The 12363-nt window shown below is 37.4% G+C and overlaps 1 long non-coding RNA gene across 1 annotated transcript; it reads right to left on the reverse strand.

Moving 5' to 3' along the window:
- Window positions 1–2062: 2062 nt before the first annotated feature.
- On the reverse strand, window positions 2063–2464 carry LOC141658685 (uncharacterized). Its single transcript, XR_012549348.1, has 3 exons — window positions 2382–2464; window positions 2179–2269; window positions 2063–2094 (listed from the first exon to the last, which is right to left on the reverse strand). It is a non-coding gene; the product is annotated as an uncharacterized LOC141658685 (long non-coding RNA).
- Window positions 2465–12363: the final 9899 nt, after the last annotated feature.

The raw sequence follows: 12363 nt of genomic DNA on the forward strand, positions 1-12363 counted from the left end.
CACCAAAAAGATCAACATCAGAGGCCTTTCCCTCTATTCCCGGTAGCCAGGCCATTTTTCTACCTTCACAGCTTAAGCATACTAACCCACAGTTTTCAGAAATTACAAATTCATCATAAAAAATTGTGGATTGATTCCAACTTACTTCTCACATATCCACCTAAATATTCATGTAAGCATTTAAAAGCCCTATTCACTACTCTAATTACTACCTACACAATTTACGCTGAGGTAAAGCTGAGTTCAAAGTATATTTACATCATCTCAAATACGATGCATATAAATCCCAACATAACTATGCTCCACGATATAAGTTTATAAGGCAGCAGAAGAATTCGAGTAATGCATATGACGCTATTGATAACGTCTTTCTAGCATTATTGCATAAACTAGAAGGCAGATGAAATGGCCCTATATGTCTATAACCATAGATAATTAGGAACATTCAAAATTCCAAGCAATGTTGTAGAAGCCAAAAGACGGATGAAATTGCCTATATGTCTACAGCTAGAAATGATTTAGCACATCCAGAAATTCAGAACTCTTTGTAAGAGCAACTCGCACCGTTTTAGAACTAAACCCAGCAGTATGAGGCTCACTAATGTAACAGATTTTTCACAGACAACACAGATTCAAGCATAAGGGTATTTTACACACAGGGCACATATTCAAGCCTTAGAGATGATTCTTCATCAACTACTCAACTTTAATTTCTATCTCACTACCTAGCTGTCACTACAATCATCATGACTGTCTATTATTTTCTTTCAGAAATCAAACAAAATATCCCAGTTCCTTGAATATAATTTCCAAGATGCCCAGATCCTTAAAATATCAAATATATCCGAGGATGTTTTTAAGAAAAGCAAGACATCAACAATTTAATGTAGCTTAATCAGCAAAACTTTTCGAAAAATAAAAAATTAAATTACAGGAGAAAAGAGAGAAAAAGAATGAACAATGAAGAAGATATATACCTCAAGATAAGTACTCCTTGACAACTTTTGGAGGTAGCCTTCCAATTACCTTTGTCAGTATTTACTCTCTCATTAACTCTCTTTGATTTTCAATATCTTTTTGAATGCTTTCTAACTTCTCAGGTCAACATCATCCATAAGATCAAGTATATAATTACATACCTATACCAAAGTGTAATGACACGGTTGGTGAGATTCCCATTATGATCACTTGAAAAGGAACGGGCTAGACCAAAATCTGCAAGTTTTAACATCCCCTCGTTGTCTATAAGAAGGTTTGAACCTGCAATAATTAGAAAATACAGTGATATTAATTCACATCCGGGAGTCAAGGAACAAACTGAGAATTGGTAACATCAATAAACCTTTGATGTCGCGATGAAGTACTTGATTTACATGACAGTAGTGGAGTCCTATCAAAATAAAGTTGTCTCATGTAACACTGAAATTCACAAAAGCAGTGTCATTTAAGTTGATTTACTCAATAAAAATGCAGAACCTAGTATAGGGAATTGAGAAGGATAGTTAGACTAGCCATAGTACCTTAAATGGAGGAAGAAAATCTCATCCCGGGACGATCAGCAAGACCGGTTAAATCATGATCCATGTACTCAAAAACCATGTAGATGCCACCTTTGTATTTATTACCATCTGTGGAAGAGCAGGGAATTCCAATTTCAAAAACAACATCGAGGACTGAGAAGAGTCAAGTTTAAAAAGCACAAGGCGCGTCAAGATAAGAGGGCTCGTGCCCATGAGGGATAAAGCGCAAATATCAAGCACAAGAGGTGCACCATTTTTGCAAGCAAAGTTGATTTTCAAAATAAAATATTAACATGAACACTATAAACGATGGGCAAAGGGAAGGGCAAACTAGAAGAGCTAAAAGAAGACAAAAAAAATATGGAATATGCATATTAGGACGCATTGCTTGCTGCGCCTTATGTACAGGGCACACTAAAGGCGCCCCAAGAGTCCAAGATGTTTTGGATCGTGCCTCAATGAGCTTTCAGTTGGGCACACTTTTCCAAACTAAGGAAGTATGTGGCATATAGAACACATAAAGACCAGCCAAAATGATACTTGTCTGGCCTCCCTTGCTCGTCTTTTTCAGGACCTGAAAAGAAGCGTGCAATATAAATTATAAGCAAGCCAATGGTCAGTAATGTGAACAACAGTTTCAAATTGATCATATATTTACCTGGAGATGTCACAATCTCTTTTAGCTTAATTACATTCTCATGATGCAGCTTCTTCAGAATCTTGATTTCACGTATGGCGGTGATAGGAAACTGCAAGCCAGTTGTACAACAATATGTTCATTAAAACCATCCATAAACCAAACAACTATTAAAAAAATGTAGGACTAACTGTTTTAATAACCAATATTGCATCAACGCTTACCCCTTCCTTCTCATTGTCCATTCTTATTTTCTTCAAAGCAACAATTTCTCCAGTTTCAATTTCCCGAGCCATGTAAACTTGCTGCGCAGTGGGGAAATCACGGGTAAAAAAGAGCCACAAATCATACCATGGGTTAATTTTTCACACATACAATAGAGATAAAAATGAGGACAAGAAAGATTTTAAATCCCAAAGAAGGAAGGAAATCTTGAGCCCTAAAGAAAAACAGAATAAGGGAGACTCAAGATCGGTTCATACACCTCTTACATGGACATCTTATTTGACTCCCACGAACAACCTTAGAAAATGACACATTAAGGAACTCAATGACTCCATTTTCAAACTCAGGCAAACGTCTAGCTATATACATCCAACTTCTATCATTCCTCATCCTCTCAATTCTGGATTAAATAAGCACAAATCATATATTTAAGCATGTTACTTGACGATGGTAGCTTTCACATATTCTACTACATTTAATTAAATCTATGAAATTAAAAATCCAAAGGTTTAATTGAAACAGACTCATTCCTACTTTTGTCTGGTGATATCAGGAATCACTAAAAATGAACCAGAACTGAACCATGAAGATGAACCAGCGAAAAATAGAAGATGACCCGAATACTGAAATTTCACCCGAATACTTAAATTTCACCCCTATTCTAATACAATGTCAACCATCATATACCCTATAAACTCCCCTAAATCATACAACAAACAACATTGTCACAATCATATGAACAACAACAGCATCAATTAAATGTTCTTATCAGCATTGAAATTCAATGAAAACACAAAATTAAATGCTAAAAAAAATAATTAACAGGAATGAAAAAAGATAATTAGATGCAGGAAACAATATTCGAAAAAAAAAATTCAATAATGAATTTGAACAATGAGAAATGGTAAAAATAATTGAAATTGGATGAGTATTATACCTTTCGACAGAATCCCAATCAATTACACTGATCGGCGTTTTGGGTGAATCAAAGTTGAGATTGACTTCGCCGTTTTTGGGTGAAACAAAGTTGAGATTGAATGAAGTGAATTAGAATGAAGAGACGGTGGATGTGAATGAATGAATGACTGATTGAAGAGACGGTGGATGTGAATGAAGAAGACGGTGTGAAGGAATGAAAAAATTTTAGATGGGAATGAATGAATAATGGTTGCAATTCCCAAAAAAAAAATGGCGCAAACTTTTCATTTTGACAAATACCTTCAGGCGTAAAAACGAAAAATGAAAAAATTTTAGAGGGTATATACTTATGTGACATAAGTGTTGCTCAAGTGTTGCGACAAAATGCAACATTTGTATAAGAACGTTGTACTTATAGTAATACATTGCAACACTTAATTTAAAGTGATGCCCTATGTAAGTAAAAGCAACATTTTTAAATAAAGCGTTGCTTAATTAACTAAAAATTGCAACACAAACCGTAAGTGTTGCACACAAAATGTTGCATTACGTCTACTTTTGTAGTAGTGATCCAATAAATTAGTCTTAGCATGTGAGAATTAACTAAGTCAGTTAACATGTAATTTAACATGCATTAATGTCGAGGTAGAAATTTAGGTTGATTGCATGTGAGAGCATACAAACAATACGATAAAAATACAATAAAAATACAACAATAATGATTACAACGGGTTAATTGATTTACGTCGAAAATACACTTCAAACGGATGATTTTAGAAAAGAAAGGAAAAAATAAATCAACGAACAGATTAATGGTGATAATACGGTTAATAGTTAATTAATACGTAAACTAATAAACTAGGTCAAAGCAACAACGGAAGTTCAGAGACAGAACTCAACCCAGAACAGGCGCAGCAGTGCTGCGTCCTTTGGAAGAGGCGCAATGCTCACTGCGTCTGTTCCTGAGGTGAACTCTGGCTGTGAAGCCGGAATTGCATATCGTTAATGTTCATTGGTGAATTTAATGCTTGATTATCGATATTTGACTCGGATAGAAGTGGTTTAATAAATTATTTACATGTGAATTGGTCATAAAAAACGATAAAACATGAGATAAAACTAATTAAAACAAATTAATTACAAGATTAATTAAAAGGTTTAATAATGAATTAAACAAACTAATTACGTTATTAGTGACGAACTTATGAAGATGATGATAGATAACAGATGAAAATATCCCAAAGATGAATTTCAGAGACTTGATATTGATGAATCGAACCTCTAAAACCCGGATTGATTTTAATGACGAAAACCCGCAAATATTAATTACTTGGGATTTAAGTCGGGAATAAAAGGTGACGAATTATTAATGAATTGTATGTTAAAATTATCATGCCAATGAAATAAGAACAAGCGAAGACGAAACAAGAAATAATGACGAAAATAATGAGAAGAAGGGAAGGAAGAAGAAGGAGAGCAGAGGCTGCGGCGGCCTCGGAAGAGGCGCAGCGAGATCTTTGCGTCCCTTCAAGAGGCGCAGCGATTCTTCGCGCTCCTTCTCGACGTCTGTCTCCCGTTAATCCGTAAAAAGGGTATGAATAAAGGTTTTGTAAATCGGTTTTGAATATACTTTCGACGTAAACCTTACAATAATGATTACAAAAACAATAATAAAATATGGGATTTACACCCTCATACTTACATGTTTGACGAAACGAGATTGACTAAGTTAACGTTTAGTGATGCTCGACTCGAATGTACGACGAAAGTGCCCTCTAAGAGGAAATTAAACAAGATTGATTAAGTTGATTGATGTGGAGTTGGTCAAATTGGTCGGTCATGCAAAACGAGGCTGGTACTCAGAAGGATCCGAGCTTACGTGGTCGAAAGTTCAAGCACGTAGACGCCAAAAAGCAAGAGCGTGGTCTTAGAATGCAAAGGGAGAAGAGAAGGGCGGACACTCGCGTGAGAAATATGAGGAACGAAGGTCCCTATTTATACTAATCACACGGAGGAATTAGGGTTTCGGTGAAACTTTGGAAGTAAATCTCGAAAAGATTTGAAAATACGCAGAAAGGAGCTGGGGAAGAGGCGCAACAGCCACTGCGTCTCTTGGAAGAGGCGCAACACCTGCTGCGCCCTTTCCCTAAGGGTTTCCTCCTGCGGAAGAGAGATTTCCGCGTTTCTATTATGGAATTGCGGTTTGATCTTGATTTCCTTATTATTTATAAAATAATTTCGGGATATAATTTACCAAAGATTAAAAGATTGAAAATATGGAATAGAAATATCGGAACATTCCGAATAATATTCGACTTGGCATTTTAAACGGTTATTAGAAAATGAAGACGGTTTTTGACCCGGACTCCAAATGTACTCTAATTACTGTCAAAACGACCGTAATGGTGCGTAGATGACGACCAAGGGGTTGACACAAGTGTTTGAGATATCACTTGACGATAAACTTACGAACTGTCATAAATCGTTCCGTGTACCAAACATGCGGCCCAATCATCACCGGGTGGTTTGCGGGAGGTGCAGAAATGAGGTATCTACAGAGCCCCCACTTTGACTGAGGCTTGGACAAGGCGAAAGTCAAAGTATAGCCATCAGGTCAATCGATGATTATAACCTAACGACTATGGCGACGCGAGGCGGCTCAAGGGGTCTGAGCCAAGGACCTGTCGTCGGGAACATTTTAGAGTCTGTCGACTATCGGGGAGGGTCGTTTAAAGTCCATTAGACTACGTAAGGAGGCTCGCCAGCCATAAGAAGAGACCATACCTGAAATTCCTTGAGACTCCAAGGGGAAACGAAACGTAATATCGAAGGGCAGTAGGACATAGGCAGGAACTGCTAGGGGAAATCTGCTTGGGGAAATCTGCTTGGGTCAGTCTTCAAACAAACTTCGGCAAAACTCGAGACTGATGTTAAACTCCACGTGTTGAGAGGGACGATTGGTTGTCCGGAACTCTCGCTAAGGGAACATAATTGAGGCTGATCTCCACGTCTTGAGAGGGACAATTGGTTGTCCGGAACTCTAACTGGGGGAACATAATTGAGGTGTGTCAAAACACCTGTCAGAGGGTATTCGCTCATTGTGGCAAGCGAGGTCTCGATAAAGTACCGCGACAGTTCACAGTTTGCTCGAAAATACGGGTCAGAGCGAAGAATAAACATCGAATAGACCAAATATATGATAAATGGTGTTGAGGAAGAGGCGCACCAAAGATGGACCCACAAATAACGAACTTATAACGAATTTTCGAAATTTGACTTGGAGGGGAACGGAGGAAGAGGCGCAGTAAGGGCTGCGTCCTTTCCTGGATGTGTCCCTGTTTGAGTAAAAACTCGATAAAAAATCGTGTTTTATTCATAATTTTCGAAACATAAATCCTTCAAAACTCTCTCAAATTCCAACCATTTCTCGCCAAAATTTGATCAAAATCCTGCATTTGCCATGACTAATCGAGGTATGTGTATTATTTTTGCATTAATCTTCCGCATTTGAACAATTTGGACCGACAAATTAGGGTTTCCAACCCCTAAATGTCGAAAATTTGGGGTTTTCCCCCAAACGATTTTGCCTTTTAAAATTGAATTTGTAAATTGATAATTGGCAGTATAAGGATCATACCCATGTGTTCATTTCGAATTTTCATTGAATTTTGAGCGTTTGAGCGAAATTGTGACGGTCTCACGGCTGAACCGTAAATTGCTTCGAAAATAGCCTTAAGATTGCCCATTTGTGATGAAACATGATATTTGGGATCCTTGTATGATGGGTAAACTTCCTAATATTTTGGATTTTTGATTTGTGACGGCTTTTTCATGACACTTTTCTAGGGCATAATCGCCGTTATAACGAAATGATATCGAAATTCCGACTCGAACCCATGACTAGGCTTCAATTTAGACTTGACTTGACCCATACTACAACATGAGCGGTCGGGTTTCGGGAGAAATGGCCAAGGATGGCGAGAAAAGAGCGATTTCAGAGCTTTGAAAGCTTGAAAATCCCCTAACTAAGGCTCGTCGTCTATTGACGCGACCTAAATTACCCTACTCTTGCAGGTGACGAGGCTTCTACGTCAGGGAGAGGTCCCATGGATGTGGATACTGTTCTTAACCCTTCTCTTACGTTCGAGGAGGCGTTATAGCAGGCTTTTGCTGCAGCGGCAGCTGCTGAGGACGAGGTCGTCGAGGAGGAGGCCCCGAGGCGGGCCAATGTCGGACGAGGCGGTCATCAGCTGAGGGGAGCACCCGAGTGGGCAGAGAAATGGGATAGCTAACATCTCATCTGGGCAGCGGAGAGTCATCTGTCCTACAGGACGGTGAAGAGCTTGGTAAATTGAATTCATCATTCTTTTATTCACCTTCTTTTATTTTCCTTTGCTATCCCTTTCCTCTTTCATTTGAGCTAAAGATAGCTCTTGCTTTGAATCAAAATAGGAGGCCGGGAACATCAGGTCTTTCTCGGGTTACACTACGATGATGGAGGCTTACGGGAGACTGTCGGCGGAGGAGCAGACCATCATCGAGCGGGGAGCGTTTGGTGCTTTGGTACGAGCATGGAGGGATATCAAGGGAAGGAAGATTCGGGCTAACCTTTGCCTGATTCGAGCTTTCCTTGATTGGTTCTGGGACACAACCTCGACCTTTCACATGCCTTTTCGCGAGGTTGGGTCACGTTGGAGGATTACGGCATGATTTCGGCTTGTGCAGGTGGGATCGAGGTCGTGGTGTGACCGGAGACAGCCATGAGAGTGGACTCGGTGAGGCTAGGAGCTTGATTGGCTAGAACCTCGCGGCGAAAGCTCTGCTGCGGTTCTGGGTTGGTGCCGAGTTCCTCTTTGAAAGATCATAGATCCATATTAGACTCTCTAATAAAATTAATTTATCTCATAAATTATCATTTAGGTGATCTATGTAACATGCATGCTAATATGAAAGCATAAAAAGAAAGTATAAGGAAAAACAATTTCCTTACATTGAATTTGTGGTAAAAAGGGCACAAACTAGTTCACCTTACTAGCTTGTTCTTGAGCTTAAACCAAATGGAAGATCCTCCTTGCAAATCTTCAATAAGAAGATCTCCTTCTTGTTGCACCCAAGAACTAACCCAATAATAATAACAAGTATTGACTAGTAACTTGTTAATTTTATTCCCTTGATAATATTTGTATTATTACTAACAAATCTTAGTAATTATTTATGTTTACTAACAAGCTTAGTAAAGATGAGTAATATTTTAGAGAGATGTTGAATAATTGTTCACATGCAAATGTAAAAATGAGGTAGTGTAAAATGTGAACAATAGATGGAGTATATGAGGAGGGAAAGTGGCGGATGAGTGGAGGTGGAGTGAGGGAGTTGTTTCTCTTATTTTTTAATTGTCCAATGCATTATGACACATAATGATCATATGACAATTATGGAAGAAAAATAAGCAAAGTGTAATCATCATCCATTACACTCTATTTTACACGGTCCAATTACCCATTTACGGGTCAATATTGTTTCTTATATTTGTCGCACAAATACGTGTAAATATTATTTAAACATCGTATCATGTTTAAATACTTCCAATTAATTTCGTCCAAATCACTCCGTAAATATACGTGTACCGCTACACATATTATTTACGTACCAATATTAATCACATTAATCAATTAGTACAATTTTAGTAAATTAACAGTTAATTAACTAAAACCCGTCTCCCAAAACTTATTATTCAATTATCGCATAATTAAATAATAACCGCTTCTCCTCGAGTTCACAACTCGAAATCTCTCTAAAAATAATCGACTAACCTCTTAGTCTATAAATCAAGGGACTAAATAAATTGTATCTCATACAATTAATTAGTTGTCTATTGGGGTTCGTTCCTTTAGGTGTGACCGAAAGGGGCCAGTTGATCACCGCCCGTCGCACGACAATAACGTCAAACTCTAGTCAGCCAACCGTTATCGATTTACGTTAATCAACTGACGAGGATCAAATAAATAAATATCTGATGATATTCCATTAATGAGATTTAATATGTTAACGCACTATTGTGGAGGACACTAGCTCCAACACCTACGTCCGGGATTACTTTGCTGGGAAGATCCCGACGATGGTGGTGATCGATGGGAGGGAGATGGCTCCTCCTCCCTGTACTGCAGAGCAGAGAGCTCGTTTGTGGCTCTGGTGGTTCTTGTCTTCACTCTGTTAGAAATCTTTATCTCATTAATATACATATTCATATATGTGAGAAATCATTTAGTCATAAAATAATTACAAATCTTATGCATGCAAACATAAATTAAAAAGAGAAGAAATCGTCTTTCTTACTATGATGTTTCGGATTAAAGGGCACAAGTAAGATCTCCTTCATACTTGTTCTTGAGCTTCCTTATAATGGATGAACAAAGGATCCAAAATAGAATCCCTCCCAAAAGCATATACCCAAGGAAAACTCATAATAACTAATATTATTTGGTACTAGAAATAATAAAAGTCTTACATAAAATTGACACAAAACAAATTTGTATTTCTCTTGAAAATTTCGGTCAAGAGGAATGATTTGTGAGGTTTATTTTTCTCTAAGATTCTTCACAAGATGGAGAATTAATTTTCTTACACTAGAAAATTATTTGTGTAGTTGTTGAATAATAATAGAGAAAATCTCTATTGTTGCACACCCAAGAAAACCGGTTGGGGGGGGGGGGGGGGGGGGGGGGGGGTCAATATTGGGGAGCCAATGCATGGTCTTGTTCTTCTCAAGGCAAGACTAGGCATGCATGGCTAGAGGTAGTCTTTTATCATTATGTTTTCCACTAAGATAAAAACACAATATAAACTTTAATCCCCAATATTTCGGTACATTTGAGATAAAATGGGTAGTCCATTTTATTTTGTCATTTGTCAATTGTGACATATGTGACATGTTACTTGACATGTGAAATTGTAATGTATTTTTAACATATTAAAAATCAACATACTCATAAAATATGTCATATACAAAGTCGACTAGTAATTCGTAATTACTTGTACCAAAACGGTTTATCAAATTATAAATTACAACGTCTTGTATTTATAATAAATTATTCATTCAATTTCTATTTCAATTGTTTCGTAAACAATAATTTTATCCAAGTAATAAAACAATTTAATTACTTAGACCGTATCTAATATAATCGAATTACAGTAAGACACGTTAATTTTACTCACAAGATCATCCGTCAATTTTAAGCAATTTAATTAACTCGTATCGGCATACGATTAATTAAATAATCAATTAAGAGTATTTCCCTATAGGTATGACCTAAGGGGATCAACTGATCACCACCGTCGCACGACAGTAATGTCAAACTCTAGTCAGCCAATCATTACCGATATGTGTGGACCAGTTGACTGTAAAATATTACATCCCACATGTATTCTTAAAATGAGATTTAAACATGTGATCATCATGATCGACAGTTGTGATCGCATTAATGTCGGAGGACACATATTCCAACAATCTCCCACTTGTCCTCGACAAGTGTGCGTCACCAATTCTCTTGTCCAATTACTATCTCCCACTCAATGCAAGGTGTCTTTCGGGTCGTACTTGCAAGTGATCATATCGAGAGTTGTTTCCTCGATCTGGAGAATAACTGATTGACCGGAATTATCCACCATGGATACCTTCCGAGCGTGGCCACGCATTTCCAGTTCATTACTCCTCGAGTGGCCCTGAGATATTGTTTTAACCCTGACAAAGGGGTGGACAATTCCTATCGCACTATTCCCTTTGACTAGCCACAACCATCATAACCCAAAATATGCCCATTTGACCTCATTTACGAAGGTCGTAGTAACATAAATCAAAGCTAATCTGAAACTGTGCCATCTTAGGCGAACAGTCTTTAGTCAAAAGAATCGATTCATTGGAATACTATAGTAGCTCTTGCCACGACCAGGCTATATAAATTTGCCAGAACTCTATAAGCGGTCATTAGGCCCGACAAAGTGTTCCTAACAGTCTGCCTATGTGATCGACTAGTCATCTCACATGACTGTATGGCAATTGAACTTGCCATCAATTGCATCACACTCTAGTCACTTCGAGACGTCACCTCATACAAGTGACTATGGGCGAATACCATGTCAATCCGGGTTCACTTTAACGGGGTTCAATGTTGTCTCTACAACCCGTTTGGATGTAACAAAGTATAAAAGGAGTCTTCAGATTTAAAACTCGAACGACAAATGTGATTATCACATATGAATAGTCAATACCTGATTACTACTTCATATTTTTATAATCCATTTTGATCATGTATGTAATTGTTCATCTCAATCCAATTGAAATGACATATGACATGACTCATCATGTTAAGCCTATATGAAGGCTTTGGTTAGTAGGTTTTATCAACTTCTTGTACCTGATACAACCTTACTACATACTCGTTTTCCTTTGTAATGTATACACTTGCATTTACACGTATTTGTGCGACAAATATAAGAACCAAAATGGACCCGTAAATGGGACATTGGACCGTGTAAATGGAGTGTAGTGGATGATCATGATCATTACACTTTGCTTATTTTTCTTCCATAATTGTCATGTGATCATTATTTTTGTGTCATAATGCATTGGACATAAAATAGAGAAAAGATACTCCCTCACTCCACCTCTTACCACCCGTCCACTCCCTCCTTTACTACCCCATCAATTGTTTATTTTTTCTTACTTGCTCACTTGAACAATTTTGCATCTAAAGAAAAATAATTGGTTCATCTCTCTAAAATTATTACACATTATTACTAAGAAGTTAGTAATCAAATTTTATTACTAAGAAATGTTAGTAATATTACAAATATTATCAAGGGTATAATTTTAACAAGTTTCTAGTTAATTACTTGTTATTATTTTTGGGTAAGTTCTTGGGTGCAACAAGAAGGAGATCTTCTATTTGAAGATTTGTAAGGAGGATCATCCATTTGGTATAAGCTCAAGAACAAGCTAGTAAGGTGAACTAGTTTGTGTCCTTTTTACTACAAAATCAATGTAAGTAAATTGTTTTTCCTTAT

This window comes from Silene latifolia, chromosome 6, assembly GCF_048544455.1.
Source record: "Silene latifolia isolate original U9 population chromosome 6, ASM4854445v1, whole genome shotgun sequence".
NCBI lineage: Eukaryota > Viridiplantae > Streptophyta > Magnoliopsida > Caryophyllales > Caryophyllaceae > Silene > Silene latifolia.